At 49.3% G+C, this 17,233-nt stretch overlaps 5 non-coding genes and 1 pseudogene across 5 annotated transcripts; all 6 read right to left on the bottom strand.

Moving 5' to 3' along the window:
* Positions 1 to 4,561: 4,561 nt before the first annotated feature.
* LOC130334267 (U2 spliceosomal RNA) lies at positions 4,562 to 4,722 on the bottom strand (annotated as a pseudogene).
* Positions 4,723 to 6,802: 2,080 nt separating this feature from the next.
* On the bottom strand, positions 6,803 to 6,993 carry LOC130334221 (U2 spliceosomal RNA). The gene has a single exon (XR_008876057.1). It is a non-coding gene; the product is annotated as a U2 spliceosomal RNA (small nuclear RNA).
* Positions 6,994 to 9,071: 2,078 nt separating this feature from the next.
* Positions 9,072 to 9,262, bottom strand: LOC130334220 (U2 spliceosomal RNA). Its single transcript, XR_008876056.1, has one exon. It is a non-coding gene; the product is annotated as a U2 spliceosomal RNA (small nuclear RNA).
* Positions 9,263 to 11,348: 2,086 nt separating this feature from the next.
* LOC130334219 (U2 spliceosomal RNA) lies at positions 11,349 to 11,539 on the bottom strand. Its single transcript, XR_008876055.1, has one exon. It is a non-coding gene; the product is annotated as a U2 spliceosomal RNA (small nuclear RNA).
* A 2,082-nt stretch (positions 11,540 to 13,621) lies between these two features.
* LOC130334218 (U2 spliceosomal RNA) lies at positions 13,622 to 13,812 on the bottom strand. The gene has a single exon (XR_008876054.1). It is a non-coding gene; the product is annotated as a U2 spliceosomal RNA (small nuclear RNA).
* Positions 13,813 to 15,896: 2,084 nt separating this feature from the next.
* On the bottom strand, positions 15,897 to 16,087 carry LOC130334217 (U2 spliceosomal RNA). Its single transcript, XR_008876053.1, has one exon. It is a non-coding gene; the product is annotated as a U2 spliceosomal RNA (small nuclear RNA).
* Positions 16,088 to 17,233: the final 1,146 nt, after the last annotated feature.

The raw sequence follows: 17,233 nt of genomic DNA, 5'->3' as shown, positions 1-17,233 counted from the left end.
AAACTTCACTCCGCAGGACAAGTGCCTTGCCTTCCATCGTGAGCTTTCTGGAGCTCCACAGTCCGATCTTTGAGTTTATCCTTCCTAGTCGGTCTTGCCAAGACTTAAGGGCCGCTCCTTCCTTCCCGAACCAGACTCCAAGAATTTGAATGAAGTCCGGCTTAATAGTAAAGGGGAAGGGGGCGGAAGAAGCCAGGTGCCACTCCCCGAAGAGCATGGCCTCCGACTTCCCGCAGTTGACTTTTGCCCCCGAAGCTCTGCCGAAGTCCTCGCAGGTCTGGACGAGTGCAGTCACCGAACGCTGGTCAGCGCAGAAGACGGTCACGTCGTCCATGTAGAGCGAGCACTTGACCTCGTGGCGATCTGGTCCTGGTGCGGTGATCCCTCTGATCTCTCCACTCTGCCGGATAGTCTCAGCGAAGAGCTCTATAACACAAACAAAAAGGAGAGGTGAAAGAGGGCAGCCTTGTCTAACCCCTGAAAGAATGGAAAAGGGGTCAGTCTTCCAGCCGTTCACCAACACCGTGCTGTAAATGTCAAAATACATAACGTTAACAAAAGAGCAAAACATCTTCCCCAGACCCAGCCTGCGCAAAACCCTGTCCATGAATGCGTGGGAGACACGGTCGAACGCCTTCTCCTGATCTAAGCTGACCAGGGCGGCGCGGCCCCCGCGGTCCTGGATGTAATGGACCGTGTCTCTCACAAGGGCAAGGCTGTCGGCAATCCTGCGGCCAGGAATGCTGCAGGTCTGGTCCGGATGGACGATCTGCCCCATGACAGGTTTCAGCCTGTTGGCCAGCACCTTGGCGAGGATCTTGTAGTCCACGTTCAGGAGAGAGATGGGACGCCAGTTTTTCAGGTCACATCTCTCCCCCTTCCGCTTATACAAGATCGTGATCATCCCTTCCCTCAACGACGGAGGCATTCTGCCCCCCACCACCATCTCCTCGTACACCTCCAACAGGTCCGGACAGGTCAGGTCACCCAGCGCTACGTAGAGCTCGGCCGGGAGACCGTCACTGCCCGGGGTCCTGCCGGGCTTAAAGGATTTAGCGGCAGAGAGCAGCTCCCCCACCGTCAAGGGATCGTCCATAGCCGCCGCACCTGCGGGATCAACAACGTTAGTGACACCTGACAGGAACCTCTCGGCGGCTTCGGGGTCGGATGACTTGGGGGCGTAGAGGTTGCTGTAGAAGTCGTGGACGACCCCCATCACTTCCTCCTTGCCGCTCCTCATGTGTCCGGTCTCATCTCGTAGCTCAGTCAGGGGCGTGTGGCCGGCATGGAGCTTCCTGAAAAAGAAAGAGTTACATTTCTCACCCTTCTCCAGGTTCTCCACCTTGGAACGAAAGACGATTCGCTTGGATTCCTCCTCAAAGTGCCTTTTCAAGCTCTTTTTGGTCTCCTCCAGCTCCTCCCTGCCGTCCCAGCCACACTGGAGCAGGTCCTGCAGGGACCGCAGCTCGCGCTGCAGTTTCCTCAAGTCCCACTTCTTCGCACACGCCTGTTGTCTGCCTTTTGCCTGAAAGAAACAACGGAATTCGACTTTAACATATTCCCACCAGTCGCTGATGCACTTGAACAGACATTTGTCATTTCGCCATACAAGGTACGCATCCCTAAGTTCCTCCATGACCTCCCTCTGCTCCAACAGGGCACAATTCAACTTCCAGGAGCCTGGGCCAGGTGGGAATCCATGGCCCAGAGTCCCCCGGAATCGAATGGCCCTGTGGTCAGAGAAGAAGCAGGGGACCATAGAGTACGACACCTTTCTGACTGCTCTCGAAGTGAAGATGAAGTCTATCCGAGAACGGAGCGAGCCATCGGGGCGGCTCCACGTATAGTTTACGGAGCCGTTCCCGATGGACCCGACAACGTCCTGCAAGGATGCCTCCGTCACCATCTCAATCAGCAGTTTAGACGTCACGTCCAGGTTGGCGGATGTGCCAGAACTGCGCCCGTCCACCTCAATGGGGCAGTTGAAGTCACCACCCAACACTACTGCCCTAGTGGTGGCGAGTTCAGCCCGCAGGGCCTGGAGAACCTCCAGTCGGACATCCCTCTCAGGGGAGGCGTACACGTTGATGAGCCGCACGGGCTCACCCGCCCAGGAACCGTCTGCGACAAGAAGTCTGCCACAGACGAGCTCCCGGACGGAATCAAGTGCAAAGTTACCTCCCCTGATCAGGATGGCCACCCCCGCAGACCTATTGTCGCCCCCACCAGACCAGTAGGAAGGGCCGTGAGGCCACTGCCTGGCCAGATGGTTGTAAGACCTAGAAGCAGACAAAGCACATTCCTGCAACATGTAAACATCACACCTCTGGGAATCTAAGAACGTAAGAACAGTCTGGAATCTAAACCAAGCTCTAATACTCCTCACATTAATGCAGAAGATGTTGAGATCAGCCATGGGAATAAAAAAGAGAGGTTAGTTCTGATACTAGTTACCAGTCTGGTCGGACGGGTCCTCTTCTCTGGCGCCTGTCGGCTCGTGTGGCTTCTCGTAGCGCCCTTCCAAGAACTCGTCGTAGACCGTGTTGGACGGAGTGTCCAGGATTTTCTTAACCTCTGGGTCCTGCAGCAGCTCCTCCATAGATTGAGCTTGGACTGGCTCTGCTTGGACCTGCTCCACTTGGGCCTGCTCCATCACCTCCTCTCCTTCTGAAGCCTCAGGGCTCTCGCAGACCTGCTCCATCTCCTCCTCCTCATCTGAAGCTTGAGGGGTTTCGCAGGTCTCGATTATCTTTCTTTTGTGGGACTCTTCTGATACGTTGTCCCTTCCTTTCCTCTTCCTCTGTATGGTACCTGGGGGAGGAAGCACAGGAAAGTCCTCCGAAGGGCGGGCACCAGCAGCTGGAGGGGGGTTAGGTGCTGCTGGGCCAGGAGAGAAAGGAGGCTGGGTGGGGCGGGGGGCAGGAGAGAGTGCCCGGGCAGGGGAGGACGGGGCAGGGGTGGGCCGGGCAGGGGAGGACGGGGCAGGGGTGGGCCGGGCAGGGGAGGACGGGGCAGGGGGGGGCCGGGGTGGGGTACGGGGGGCAGGGGTGGGCCGGGGTGGGGTACGGGGGGCAGGGGTGGGGCGGGATGGGGCAGGAGGGGTGGGGGTGGGACGGGATGGGGCAGGAGGGGCAGGGGTGGGACGGGATGGGGCAGGAGGGGCAGGGGTGGGACGGGATGGGGCAGGGGTGGGACGGGATGGGGCAGGGGTGGGGCGGGATGGGGCAGGAGATGGGGCGGGAGGGGCAGGGGATGGGGCGGGAGGTGCAGGGGAGGGGCGGGACGGGGCAGGGGTGGTGGCTTTCGCCTTCTTACCCTCCTTGGTCGGCTTGGCCATCCGTGGTGTTGGCTCCGGAGCTGGGGCTGGCTTCGGTGCTCTCGCTGCCACAGATGCCCATGTTCTCTCCCTCTGGGGGCAGTCCTTGTAGCTGTGGGCTGCCAGTCCGCAGAGGTTGCAGGTCTTGCTCTTGGGGCAGTCCTTGGTCGTGTGACCTGTCACACGGCAATACCTGCAGGCATCCTCCGTACAGTCCTTGCCCTCGTGGCCCATCTTGCCACATCTCCTGCAGGTCTGCGGCATGTCCGGGTAGAAGATAAGTCCTGTGGAGTTGCCCAAGGAAAATGTCGTTGGCAGGTGCTGTAGTCCGTCTGGAGAAGCAGGGTTCTTGTTGAGTCTGACGACCACAGACCACTTGCAGGTCCAGTATCCGAGTGAGTTCAGGATGCGGGTGGGCTCCCTCACCACGGTGCAGAAGCGCTTCAGGAAGGTCGAGATGTCCGTGCCTGGGGTGTGTGGGTTCCGCATTGAGACCGTCACCCGCCTCTCCTCTCTTTGAATAAGGCAGTTGCCCACAAAGCGAGAGAAAGGGGATTCGGGACTCGCCGCTTTCACCACCTCCCAGTATCTTCTACAGGTCCCAATGGTGGCAAAGGTGATGTAGAAGATTCCCGAAAAGAAGGTTGCTATTCCCAGGGTGTCAGCCGTGGGGAAGCCTTGATCCGCCAGCATCTTCTTGCAGAACACGTCGTGGGACATGTCCGGCACCCTTCCGTCCACGGGCTTGAGCTTCAAGGCAACAGTCTGCCTCATCCAGGGCTCCAGGGTTGGAGCTTCCAGGTTAGGAATTCTGCCGCCCTTCTGCCTTGCCGTGGTGGAGGTTGAAGCTTGCTGTGGTTGGGGCTGGACCTCCAGGCCTTGCCCTGCAGCCTCCTGGGTGGACTTGCTGGTTGAGGCCATGGCTTCTTCCAGCAGGCTCTTTTCCGCTTCCTTGCTTGCTTGTGGAGAGAGGCTTCGCAAAGTCTTCTTTCCCGGGTGGGAGGAGCTATGCAGATCCGGTCCCGGTGGGAGGAGCTATGCAAATCCTTCTCCAGAGGCAGCGAGTTTCTTCGAAAAGATTCTGCGCCGCCTTCCTCTTCGCCGCTGTTCCGGAATTCACCGCCGATTCCCTTCTTCCAGGTTCTTCGTCGGCTTCTTCCGGAGCTGCAGTCTTCAAGATCTTCTCCTTCTTCAGATGTTCCGAGGCAGGCAGGAGACGATCTTCAGGTGGTATGCTCTAGAGAAATGCGGTTCTAATAAGAACGAAAAGTACTGCAATCGTACTACGCAAAATCTCTACCACAATGCTTGGAGTTCTTCAGACCGTAGCGATCATGGTATCTCCCCTGCCAGGTAAGTAAGAACAGATACTACACTTGATCTTAGCCAAAAGGCCGAGAAGCGATAACCGTGAAAGGGGCGGGCCCAACAAGGTCCCCTTCATGGGCACTATCACTGCTTGCTGTCAGGGAGGCTGCCAGACAATTTTCCATGCACACTCTGGGCTGGGGGGCAGTCAACCACCAGTACACACAGCAGAACCTAAACCCATACCATTATTGCTAAGCAGCAAGACAGGGGCCCATTGCACTCCCACGGGGCCTTTTTAAATGCAATCCATAACCCGGATTTGCCAGGAACCCTTCTTACTCCTCCTACTTGCATGTGACACTGGGCTTAGGATCTGCATAGGAAACACACACACAAGCACACACCTACCTTTGTTGCCTGCAGATGCCTCCTTGGCTGTCCCCAAACGGTATCAAACCAACACCCACGGGAAGCTGTAAGCATAGAGGACATGCCTGCACCCCATTGGACTTACCTGTGTGGGTTAAATCCGGGTTATTTGACAACCTATGGCGGTGATGGTTCTGCTCAGGCAGAGCAGTGCTGATGCTCCTCATAAAGCTGTCGCTGCTGTGAAGGTTCTAGGTGACATCACAAATCCCTATGGTTACATACACAACAAAGCTGGGTTGTTGTTGTTTACACTCTGCAAGGCCTGTGGAAGTGAGTGACATCATAGCACTGTAGTTCTGAGGGTTCTAGATGGATGCAACAATCTCCTGTTGCTTCTATGAAGGCCATAATAGACGACATCACCAAACAGCTCCATAGTCACATACACAGCAAAGGAGAGATGTTGTTTACACCTAGTGATGTCAGTGGTATTGAGTGACATCACAGCACAGTGCTAAGGCTCCTGGGCCTGGACACAGCAGCGGCTGCAATATCTCAACGGAGAATACGTTTATATATATGTGTGTGTGTGCGCGTATATATATATATATATATATATATATATATATATATTTCTCCGCCGAAATCACTTTTAAACCCATTTCCACCTTTTTTTCCCTTCTCTTCCTCTTACTTTTTTTTCACGTTTTTTTACGTTTTTCTCCTTTTCGCCTCTTTTCTGGGCGTATTATTCTTCTTTTTCTTCTTTTTTTTCGTCTAATGCATACCCCATCAGTGCAGCAATGCTTATTCAATACCGCCAGCAGATGGAGACACTGGGGGATAATTTTCTAAGGATTTATACTGATTTTTCCTGTCTGAATTTGTCGCACAGAAAGTTGCAGGCCAAATATGTGTGACATTTCTGCGACTTTAGCTTCTAGAGCATTTTTACAACATTATACATAGGTGCTGAATACATAAAAAGCGACTGTTCAGCGACAGACAAGTCGCATCGGCTGAAAGTAGGCCAGAATGTCAGTCCATGTTGGAGCAGGTTTAGATACAGTCTAAAGTATAGATCTCAAAGTCTGTGCACAGAATTTAGCAAGGGCCTCGCACCTTCTGATGCATCAGGTAGGTGCACAATAGCATAGCCTAACCCTCTGTACTTTGGTCTATATTGATGCGGGACATAGACAGCCAGCTGATGACCAATCCATTAGTGCAATGGATGGCTGGAAGCATTTGTCTTTGCCTTTGCAATACCACAGAAGCAATGCATGGTCAATGTACAGCAATGACACACCTGTGTGAACAGCCAGGAGACCCCCCCCATGTTATGTTACATAGTTACATAGTTAGTACGGTCGAAAAAAGACATATGTCCATCAAGTTCAACCAGGGAATTAAGGGGTAGGGGTGTGGCGCGATATTGGGGAAGGGATGAGATTTTATATTTCTTCATAAGCATTAATCTTATTTTGTCAATTAGGAACATTCAGCACCCACCCGCTATCAAGGCAGCTGCCTATCATGTCATGCCCTACCTGCACAGGTGTGCTGGCTACTCAAATGATCCAATTAAGGAGGCCATTTAGTCAGCAGCAGCAGAAGTCCTGTGCCTGGACGCTCCAACAGCGGCCAGACACAAGCAGAAGCAGAAGCAGCAGAAGCAGCAGCAGCACCACCTTTTGTTTTTTGGCTGCAGCAGCAGCAGCAAGGCCCACAGGGCTGGCTAGCTGGCTAGCCAGCAAGCAGGTAGCAATGAAAGTAGGAATCTTTCTTTTTAACCCTGTAAGGGGGTGGTGCACTGTACCCGAAGATACTGCCATATCGGGTCAATGCATAGGGCGACGGAAGCAAGCTTCGAAATCGGCCCCCGTTCTCAAAAATCCATTTAATATATGGTCCCCAGATAGGGGACGTATCAGATATTAAACTGATAAGAACAGATACTACACTTGATCTTAGCCAAAAGGCCGAGAAGCGATAACCGTGAAAGGGGCGGGCCCAACAAGGTCCCCTTCATGGGCACTATCACTGCTTGCTGTCAGGGAGGCTGCCAGACAATTTTCCATGCACACTCTGGGCTGGGGGGCAGTCAACCACCAGTACACACAGCAGAACCTAAACCCATACCATTATTGCTAAGCAGCAAGACAGGGGCCCATTGCACTCCCACGGGGCCTTTTTAAATGCAATCCATAACCCGGATTTGCCAGGAACCCTTCTTACTCCTCCTACTTGCATGTGACACTGGGCTTAGGATCTGCATAGGAAACACACACACAAGCACACACCTACCTTTGTTGCCTGCAGATGCCTCCTTGGCTGTCCCCAAACGGTATCAAACCAACACCCACGGGAAGCTGTAAGCATAGAGGACATGCCTGCACCCCATTGGACTTACCTGTGTGGGTTAAATCCGGGTTATTTGACAACCTATGGCGGTGATGGTTCTGCTCAGGCAGAGCAGTGCTGATGCTCCTCATAAAGCTGTCGCTGCTGTGAAGGTTCTAGGTGACATCACAAATCCCTATGGTTACATACACAACAAAGCTGGGTTGTTGTTGTTTACACTCTGCAAGGCCTGTGGAAGTGAGTGACATCATAGCACTGTAGTTCTGAGGGTTCTAGATGGATGCAACAATCTCCTGTTGCTTCTATGAAGGCCATAATAGACGACATCACCAAACAGCTCCATAGTCACATACACAGCAAAGGAGAGATGTTGTTTACACCTAGTGATGTCAGTGGTATTGAGTGACATCACAGCACAGTGCTAAGGCTCCTGGGCCTGGACACAGCAGCGGCTGCAATATCTCAACGGAGAATACGTTTATATATATGTGTGTGTGTGCGCGTATATATATATATATATATATATATATATATATATTTCTCCGCCGAAATCACTTTTAAACCCATTTCCACCTTTTTTTCCCTTCTCTTCCTCTTACTTTTTTTTCACGTTTTTTTACGTTTTTCTCCTTTTCGCCTCTTTTCTGGGCGTATTATTCTTCTTTTTCTTCTTTTTTTTCGTCTAATGCATACCCCATCAGTGCAGCAATGCTTATTCAATACCGCCAGCAGATGGAGACACTGGGGGATAATTTTCTAAGGATTTATACTGATTTTTCCTGTCTGAATTTGTCGCACAGAAAGTTGCAGGCCAAATATGTGTGACATTTCTGCGACTTTAGCTTCTAGAGCATTTTTACAACATTATACATAGGTGCTGAATACATAAAAAGCGACTGTTCAGCGACAGACAAGTCGCATCGGCTGAAAGTAGGCCAGAATGTCAGTCCATGTTGGAGCAGGTTTAGATACAGTCTAAAGTATAGATCTCAAAGTCTGTGCACAGAATTTAGCAAGGGCCTCGCACCTTCTGATGCATCAGGTAGGTGCACAATAGCATAGCCTAACCCTCTGTACTTTGGTCTATATTGATGCGGGACATAGACAGCCAGCTGATGACCAATCCATTAGTGCAATGGATGGCTGGAAGCATTTGTCTTTGCCTTTGCAATACCACAGAAGCAATGCATGGTCAATGTACAGCAATGACACACCTGTGTGAACAGCCAGGAGACCCCCCCCATGTTATGTTACATAGTTACATAGTTAGTACGGTCGAAAAAAGACATATGTCCATCAAGTTCAACCAGGGAATTAAGGGGTAGGGGTGTGGCGCGATATTGGGGAAGGGATGAGATTTTATATTTCTTCATAAGCATTAATCTTATTTTGTCAATTAGGAACATTCAGCACCCACCCGCTATCAAGGCAGCTGCCTATCATGTCATGCCCTACCTGCACAGGTGTGCTGGCTACTCAAATGATCCAATTAAGGAGGCCATTTAGTCAGCAGCAGCAGAAGTCCTGTGCCTGGACGCTCCAACAGCGGCCAGACACAAGCAGAAGCAGAAGCAGCAGAAGCAGCAGCAGCACCACCTTTTGTTTTTTGGCTGCAGCAGCAGCAGCAAGGCCCACAGGGCTGGCTAGCTGGCTAGCCAGCAAGCAGGTAGCAATGAAAGTAGGAATCTTTCTTTTTAACCCTGTAAGGGGGTGGTGCACTGTACCCGAAGATACTGCCATATCGGGTCAATGCATAGGGCGACGGAAGCAAGCTTCGAAATCGGCCCCCGTTCTCAAAAATCCATTTAATATATGGTCCCCAGATAGGGGACGTATCAGATATTAAACTGATAAGAACAGATACTACACTTGATCTTAGCCAAAAGGCCGAGAAGCGATAACCGTGAAAGGGGCGGGCCCAACAAGGTCCCCTTCATGGGCACTATCACTGCTTGCTGTCAGGGAGGCTGCCAGACAATTTTCCATGCACACTCTGGGCTGGGGGGCAGTCAACCACCAGTACACACAGCAGAACCTAAACCCATACCATTATTGCTAAGCAGCAAGACAGGGGCCCATTGCACTCCCACGGGGCCTTTTTAAATGCAATCCATAACCCGGATTTGCCAGGAACCCTTCTTACTCCTCCTACTTGCATGTGACACTGGGCTTAGGATCTGCATAGGAAACACACACACAAGCACACACCTACCTTTGTTGCCTGCAGATGCCTCCTTGGCTGTCCCCAAACGGTATCAAACCAACACCCACGGGAAGCTGTAAGCATAGAGGACATGCCTGCACCCCATTGGACTTACCTGTGTGGGTTAAATCCGGGTTATTTGACAACCTATGGCGGTGATGGTTCTGCTCAGGCAGAGCAGTGCTGATGCTCCTCATAAAGCTGTCGCTGCTGTGAAGGTTCTAGGTGAGATCACAAATCCCTATGGTTACATACACAACAAAGCTGGGTTGTTGTTGTTTACACTCTGCAAGGCCTGTGGAAGTGAGTGACATCATAGCACTGTAGTTCTGAGGGTTCTAGATGGATGCAACAATCTCCTGTTGCTTCTATGAAGGCCATAATAGACGACATCACCAAACAGCTCCATAGTCACATACACAGCAAAGGAGAGATGTTGTTTACACCTAGTGATGTCAGTGGTATTGAGTGACATCACAGCACAGTGCTAAGGCTCCTGGGCCTGGACACAGCAGCGGCTGCAATATCTCAACGGAGAATACGTTTATATATATGTGTGTGTGTGCGCGTATATATATATATATATATATATATATATATATATATATATATTTCTCCGCCGAAATCACTTTTAAACCCATTTCCACCTTTTTTTCCCTTCTCTTCCTCTTACTTTTTTTTCACGTTTTTTTACGTTTTTCTCCTTTTCGCCTCTTTTCTGGGCGTATTATTCTTCTTTTTCTTCTTTTTTTTCGTCTAATGCATACCCCATCAGTGCAGCAATGCTTATTCAATACCGCCAGCAGATGGAGACACTGGGGGATAATTTTCTAAGGATTTATACTGATTTTTCCTGTCTGAATTTGTCGCACAGAAAGTTGCAGGCCAAATATGTGTGACATTTCTGCGACTTTAGCTTCTAGAGCATTTTTACAACATTATACATAGGTGCTGAATACATAAAAAGCGACTGTTCAGCGACAGACAAGTCGCATCGGCTGAAAGTAGGCCAGAATGTCAGTCCATGTTGGAGCAGGTTTAGATACAGTCTAAAGTATAGATCTCAAAGTCTGTGCACAGAATTTAGCAAGGGCCTCGCACCTTCTGATGCATCAGGTAGGTGCACAATAGCATAGCCTAACCCTCTGTACTTTGGTCTATATTGATGCGGGACATAGACAGCCAGCTGATGACCAATCCATTAGTGCAATGGATGGCTGGAAGCATTTGTCTTTGCCTTTGCAATACCACAGAAGCAATGCATGGTCAATGTACAGCAATGACACACCTGTGTGAACAGCCAGGAGACCCCCCCCATGTTATGTTACATAGTTACATAGTTAGTACGGTCGAAAAAAGACATATGTCCATCAAGTTCAACCAGGGAATTAAGGGGTAGGGGTGTGGCGCGATATTGGGGAAGGGATGAGATTTTATATTTCTTCATAAGCATTAATCTTATTTTGTCAATTAGGAACATTCAGCACCCACCCGCTATCAAGGCAGCTGCCTATCATGTCATGCCCTACCTGCACAGGTGTGCTGGCTACTCAAATGATCCAATTAAGGAGGCCATTTAGTCAGCAGCAGCAGAAGTCCTGTGCCTGGACGCTCCAACAGCGGCCAGACACAAGCAGAAGCAGAAGCAGCAGAAGCAGCAGCAGCACCACCTTTTGTTTTTTGGCTGCAGCAGCAGCAGCAAGGCCCACAGGGCTGGCTAGCTGGCTAGCCAGCAAGCAGGTAGCAATGAAAGTAGGAATCTTTCTTTTTAACCCTGTAAGGGGGTGGTGCACTGTACCCGAAGATACTGCCATATCGGGTCAATGCATAGGGCGACGGAAGCAAGCTTCGAAATCGGCCCCCGTTCTCAAAAATCCATTTAATATATGGTCCCCAGATAGGGGACGTATCAGATATTAAACTGATAAGAACAGATACTACACTTGATCTTAGCCAAAAGGCCGAGAAGCGATAACCGTGAAAGGGGCGGGCCCAACAAGGTCCCCTTCATGGGCACTATCACTGCTTGCTGTCAGGGAGGCTGCCAGACAATTTTCCATGCACACTCTGGGCTGGGGGGCAGTCAACCACCAGTACACACAGCAGAACCTAAACCCATACCATTATTGCTAAGCAGCAAGACAGGGGCCCATTGCACTCCCACGGGGCCTTTTTAAATGCAATCCATAACCCGGATTTGCCAGGAACCCTTCTTACTCCTCCTACTTGCATGTGACACTGGGCTTAGGATCTGCATAGGAAACACACACACAAGCACACACCTACCTTTGTTGCCTGCAGATGCCTCCTTGGCTGTCCCCAAACGGTATCAAACCAACACCCACGGGAAGCTGTAAGCATAGAGGACATGCCTGCACCCCATTGGACTTACCTGTGTGGGTTAAATCCGGGTTATTTGACAACCTATGGCGGTGATGGTTCTGCTCAGGCAGAGCAGTGCTGATGCTCCTCATAAAGCTGTCGCTGCTGTGAAGGTTCTAGGTGACATCACAAATCCCTATGGTTACATACACAACAAAGCTGGGTTGTTGTTGTTTACACTCTGCAAGGCCTGTGGAAGTGAGTGACATCATAGCACTGTAGTTCTGAGGGTTCTAGATGGATGCAACAATCTCCTGTTGCTTCTATGAAGGCCATAATAGACGACATCACCAAACAGCTCCATAGTCACATACACAGCAAAGGAGAGATGTTGTTTACACCTAGTGATGTCAGTGGTATTGAGTGACATCACAGCACAGTGCTAAGGCTCCTGGGCCTGGACACAGCAGCGGCTGCAATATCTCAACGGAGAATACGTTTATATATATGTGTGTGTGTGCGCGTATATATATATATATATATATATATATATATATATATATTTCTCCGCCGAAATCACTTTTAAACCCATTTCCACCTTTTTTTCCCTTCTCTTCCTCTTACTTTTTTTTCACGTTTTTTTACGTTTTTCTCCTTTTCGCCTCTTTTCTGGGCGTATTATTCTTCTTTTTCTTCTTTTTTTTCGTCTAATGCATACCCCATCAGTGCAGCAATGCTTATTCAATACCGCCAGCAGATGGAGACACTGGGGGATAATTTTCTAAGGATTTATACTGATTTTTCCTGTCTGAATTTGTCGCACAGAAAGTTGCAGGCCAAATATGTGTGACATTTCTGCGACTTTAGCTTCTAGAGCATTTTTACAACATTATACATAGGTGCTGAATACATAAAAAGCGACTGTTCAGCGACAGACAAGTCGCATCGGCTGAAAGTAGGCCAGAATGTCAGTCCATGTTGGAGCAGGTTTAGATACAGTCTAAAGTATAGATCTCAAAGTCTGTGCACAGAATTTAGCAAGGGCCTCGCACCTTCTGATGCATCAGGTAGGTGCACAATAGCATAGCCTAACCCTCTGTACTTTGGTCTATATTGATGCGGGACATAGACAGCCAGCTGATGACCAATCCATTAGTGCAATGGATGGCTGGAAGCATTTGTCTTTGCCTTTGCAATACCACAGAAGCAATGCATGGTCAATGTACAGCAATGACACACCTGTGTGAACAGCCAGGAGACCCCCCCCATGTTATGTTACATAGTTACATAGTTAGTACGGTCGAAAAAAGACATATGTCCATCAAGTTCAACCAGGGAATTAAGGGGTAGGGGTGTGGCGCGATATTGGGGAAGGGATGAGATTTTATATTTCTTCATAAGCATTAATCTTATTTTGTCAATTAGGAACATTCAGCACCCACCCGCTATCAAGGCAGCTGCCTATCATGTCATGCCCTACCTGCACAGGTGTGCTGGCTACTCAAATGATCCAATTAAGGAGGCCATTTAGTCAGCAGCAGCAGAAGTCCTGTGCCTGGACGCTCCAACAGCGGCCAGACACAAGCAGAAGCAGAAGCAGCAGAAGCAGCAGCAGCACCACCTTTTGTTTTTTGGCTGCAGCAGCAGCAGCAAGGCCCACAGGGCTGGCTAGCTGGCTAGCCAGCAAGCAGGTAGCAATGAAAGTAGGAATCTTTCTTTTTAACCCTGTAAGGGGGTGGTGCACTGTACCCGAAGATACTGCCATATCGGGTCAATGCATAGGGCGACGGAAGCAAGCTTCGAAATCGGCCCCCGTTCTCAAAAATCCATTTAATATATGGTCCCCAGATAGGGGACGTATCAGATATTAAACTGATAAGAACAGATACTACACTTGATCTTAGCCAAAAGGCCGAGAAGCGATAACCGTGAAAGGGGCGGGCCCAACAAGGTCCCCTTCATGGGCACTATCACTGCTTGCTGTCAGGGAGGCTGCCAGACAATTTTCCATGCACACTCTGGGCTGGGGGGCAGTCAACCACCAGTACACACAGCAGAACCTAAACCCATACCATTATTGCTAAGCAGCAAGACAGGGGCCCATTGCACTCCCACGGGGCCTTTTTAAATGCAATCCATAACCCGGATTTGCCAGGAACCCTTCTTACTCCTCCTACTTGCATGTGACACTGGGCTTAGGATCTGCATAGGAAACACACACACAAGCACACACCTACCTTTGTTGCCTGCAGATGCCTCCTTGGCTGTCCCCAAACGGTATCAAACCAACACCCACGGGAAGCTGTAAGCATAGAGGACATGCCTGCACCCCATTGGACTTACCTGTGTGGGTTAAATCCGGGTTATTTGACAACCTATGGCGGTGATGGTTCTGCTCAGGCAGAGCAGTGCTGATGCTCCTCATAAAGCTGTCGCTGCTGTGAAGGTTCTAGGTGACATCACAAATCCCTATGGTTACATACACAACAAAGCTGGGTTGTTGTTGTTTACACTCTGCAAGGCCTGTGGAAGTGAGTGACATCATAGCACTGTAGTTCTGAGGGTTCTAGATGGATGCAACAATCTCCTGTTGCTTCTATGAAGGCCATAATAGACGACATCACCAAACAGCTCCATAGTCACATACACAGCAAAGGAGAGATGTTGTTTACACCTAGTGATGTCAGTGGTATTGAGTGACATCACAGCACAGTGCTAAGGCTCCTGGGCCTGGACACAGCAGCGGCTGCAATATCTCAACGGAGAATACGTTTATATATATGTGTGTGTGTGCGCGTATATATATATATATATATATATATATATATATATATATATTTCTCCGCCGAAATCACTTTTAAACCCATTTCCACCTTTTTTTCCCTTCTCTTCCTCTTACTTTTTTTTCACGTTTTTTTACGTTTTTCTCCTTTTCGCCTCTTTTCTGGGCGTATTATTCTTCTTTTTCTTCTTTTTTTTCGTCTAATGCATACCCCATCAGTGCAGCAATGCTTATTCAATACCGCCAGCAGATGGAGACACTGGGGGATAATTTTCTAAGGATTTATACTGATTTTTCCTGTCTGAATTTGTCGCACAGAAAGTTGCAGGCCAAATATGTGTGACATTTCTGCGACTTTAGCTTCTAGAGCATTTTTACAACATTATACATAGGTGCTGAATACATAAAAAGCGACTGTTCAGCGACAGACAAGTCGCATCGGCTGAAAGTAGGCCAGAATGTCAGTCCATGTTGGAGCAGGTTTAGATACAGTCTAAAGTATAGATCTCAAAGTCTGTGCACAGAATTTAGCAAGGGCCTCGCACCTTCTGATGCATCAGGTAGGTGCACAATAGCATAGCCTAACCCTCTGTACTTTGGTCTATATTGATGCGGGACATAGACAGCCAGCTGATGACCAATCCATTAGTGCAATGGATGGCTGGAAGCATTTGTCTTTGCCTTTGCAATACCACAGAAGCAATGCATGGTCAATGTACAGCAATGACACACCTGTGTGAACAGCCAGGAGACCCCCCCCATGTTATGTTACATAGTTACATAGTTAGTACGGTCGAAAAAAGACATATGTCCATCAAGTTCAACCAGGGAATTAAGGGGTAGGGGTGTGGCGCGATATTGGGGAAGGGATGAGATTTTATATTTCTTCATAAGCATTAATCTTATTTTGTCAATTAGGAACATTCAGCACCCACCCGCTATCAAGGCAGCTGCCTATCATGTCATGCCCTACCTGCACAGGTGTGCTGGCTACTCAAATGATCCAATTAAGGAGGCCATTTAGTCAGCAGCAGCAGAAGTCCTGTGCCTGGACGCTCCAACAGCGGCCAGACACAAGCAGAAGCAGAAGCAGCAGAAGCAGCAGCAGCACCACCTTTTGTTTTTTGGCTGCAGCAGCAGCAGCAAGGCCCACAGGGCTGGCTAGCTGGCTAGCCAGCAAGCAGGTAGCAATGAAAGTAGGAATCTTTCTTTTTAACCCTGTAAGGGGGTGGTGCACTGTACCCGAAGATACTGCCATATCGGGTCAATGCATAGGGCGACGGAAGCAAGCTTCGAAATCGGCCCCCGTTCTCAAAAATCCATTTAATATATGGTCCCCAGATAGGGGACGTATCAGATATTAAACTGATAAGAACAGATACTACACTTGATCTTAGCCAAAAGGCCGAGAAGCGATAACCGTGAAAGGGGCGGGCCCAACAAGGTCCCCTTCATGGGCACTATCACTGCTTGCTGTCAGGGAGGCTGCCAGACAATTTTCCATGCACACTCTGGGCTGGGGGGCAGTCAACCACCAGTACACACAGCAGAACCTAAACCCATACCATTATTGCTAAGCAGCAAGACAGGGGCCCATTGCACTCCCACGGGGCCTTTTTAAATGCAATCCATAACCCGGATTTGCCAGGAACCCTTCTTACTCCTCCTACTTGCATGTGACACTGGGCTTAGGATCTGCATAGGAAACACACACACAAGCACACACCTACCTTTGTTGCCTGCAGATGCCTCCTTGGCTGTCCCCAAACGGTATCAAACCAACACCCACGGGAAGCTGTAAGCATAGAGGACATGCCTGCACCCCATTGGACTTACCTGTGTGGGTTAAATCCGGGTTATTTGACAACCTATGGCGGTGATGGTTCTGCTCAGGCAGAGCAGTGCTGATGCTCCTCATAAAGCTGTCGCTGCTGTGAAGGTTCTAGGTGACATCACAAATCCCTATGGTTACATACACAACAAAGCTGGGTTGTTGTTGTTTACACTCTGCAAGGCCTGTGGAAGTGAGTGACATCATAGCACTGTAGTTCTGAGGGTTCTAGATGGATGCAACAATCTCCTGTTGCTTCTATGAAGGCCATAATAGACGACATCACCAAACAGCTCCATAGTCACATACACAGCAAAGGAGAGATGTTGTTTACACCTAGTGATGTCAGTGGTATTGAGTGACATCACAGCACAGTGCTAAGGCTCCTGGGCCTGGACACAGCAGCGGCTGCAATATCTCAACGGAGAATACGTTTATATATATGTGTGTGTGTGCGCGTATATATATATATATATATATATATATATATATATATATATATTTCTCCGCCGAAATCACTTTTAAACCCATTTCCACCTTTTTTTCCCTTCTCTTCCTCTTACTTTTTTTTCACGTTTTTTTACGTTTTTCTCCTTTTCGCCTCTTTTCTGGGCGTATTATTCTTCTTTTTCTTCTTTTTTTTCGTCTAATGCATACCCCATCAGTGCAGCAATGCTTATTCAATACCGCCAGCAGATGGAGACACTGGGGGATAATTTTCTAAGGATTTAT

The sequence above is a fragment of the Hyla sarda genome, unplaced genomic scaffold, assembly GCF_029499605.1.
Source record: "Hyla sarda isolate aHylSar1 unplaced genomic scaffold, aHylSar1.hap1 scaffold_431, whole genome shotgun sequence".
Classification (NCBI taxonomy): domain Eukaryota; kingdom Metazoa; phylum Chordata; class Amphibia; order Anura; family Hylidae; genus Hyla; species Hyla sarda.
This window is presented reverse-complemented; position numbering and strand designations above follow the sequence as displayed.